Genomic DNA, 1,610 nt, shown 5'->3' with positions numbered 1-1,610 from the left:
ATTGCAAATAGGAAAATACTGCTTGGTTTGGGATGTCCTGCTCAGTCATGATGCATCATGAACTTAAGTGGGAAGGAAGAAGAAAGCAAGCCTGGAAAGGACTGGTGAGGCAGGACTGACACAGGTGAGTGGCTGCTTCTTGAATTTAATGTAGTATCTAAAGAGGCATAAAAAATCTAGATTGTGTTTGGCCCAATCCCATAGGTAAAACATGTAACCTAAAGATTCCAATCAGTGATTATATCAGAAGTCAGTCTTTTTATTGTTTTTAATTATAAATGCTTTATTTATTTTTTTTTTCACAGAGGAAGCTTGGTGGTGGATATGTAGCCATTTGATGCTTTTATGACTAAGAGTTAAAGTTCAGGCTCTCTTTCTTATAGAATGTAAATGTGCACCAACACATGTATATGTAATTGTTATCAAAATTAAGCTTAGTCACTAAAAGAAGATTCGCTGTCTGAACTTTCTTCTGTATTTTTTTTCACCTTCTACATCAGGCACTGGGGCATCTGGCCTCTCAGGAAGATCTGGGTCTAGTCCTTCCGATATCATTTTGTTTCTTATTGCCATCACTGGAACACCCACTTGAACCATTTTGAGATATCTGGTGTATCTTATGTCCTTGGCTACAGTTAAGATATTTTCTGGTGTTACTTCACTTTCCCATGGTCCAGAGTCTTGTAAACTGTTCCGTGATTGCTCTGAAGTGGTTTCAGAAAGTGTTTCATTTGTGATCCTAGTGACACTTACAGGAGATACTTCAAATATGACATCATCTAGCCCAGGGATAGATGACAACTTTGCATCTAAAATATTGAGAGTTGTTTCAATTTGCTGGATACGAAGAGAAAGGTCTGCCAGTTTCTCCTCACAAACTGTAGAAAGGGGGTTGAGTAACTGTACAGTGTACACCAATAATTGGTTTAGAAATGCCACCATTCTTTTCTGTTGAATAGCTGGCCCCTTAGTCAGGTCTGTGTCTGACCCCGTGAGAGGAAGCCCATCATCATCCGTCTCCTCAGCGTGCGGGGGACCCAAGGCTCACCCACAAACCTCTCCCTGACCGGGCCCGCCCAACCCGGTAATAGCATCCTAGTGCTTTTTTTTTTTTTAACATCTTTATTGGAGTATAATTGCTTTACAATGGTGTGTTAGTTTCTGCTTTATAACAAAGTGAATCAGTTATACATATACATATGTTCCCAAATCTCTTCCCTCTTGCGTCTCCCTCCCTCCCACCCTCCCTATCCCACCCATCCAGGTGGTCAAAAACCACCGAGCTGATCTCCCTGTGCTATGCGGCTGCTTCCCACTACCTATCTGTTTTACATTTGGTAGTGTATATATGTCCATGCCACTCTCTCACTTTCTCCCAGCTTACCCTTCCCCCTCCGCATATCCTCAAGTCCATTCTCTAGTAGGTCTGTGTCTTTATTCCCGTCTTACCCATAGATTCTTCATGATCTTTGTTTTTTTTTTCTTAGATTCCATATATACATGTTGGCATACGGTATTTCTTTTTCTCTTTCTGACTTACTTCACTCTGTATGACAGACTCTAGGTCCATCCACCTCACTACAAATATCTCAATTTTGTTTCTTTTATGG

The 1,610-nt window shown here is 40.7% G+C and overlaps 1 pseudogene; it reads right to left on the bottom strand.

Annotated features, from left to right (window-relative positions):
• Window positions 1-441: 441 nt before the first annotated feature.
• On the bottom strand, window positions 442-942 carry LOC112393078 (WASH complex subunit 3 pseudogene; annotated as a pseudogene).
• Between the last annotated feature and the right edge of the window lie 668 nt (window positions 943-1,610).

This window comes from Neophocaena asiaeorientalis, unplaced genomic scaffold (genome assembly GCF_003031525.2).
Source record: "Neophocaena asiaeorientalis asiaeorientalis breed wild unplaced genomic scaffold, Neophocaena_asiaeorientalis_V1.1 scaffold240, whole genome shotgun sequence".
Taxonomy (NCBI): domain Eukaryota; kingdom Metazoa; phylum Chordata; class Mammalia; order Artiodactyla; family Phocoenidae; genus Neophocaena; species Neophocaena asiaeorientalis.
The sequence above is the reverse complement of the archived record's forward strand: the minus strand, read 5'-3'. Positions and strand labels throughout refer to the sequence as shown.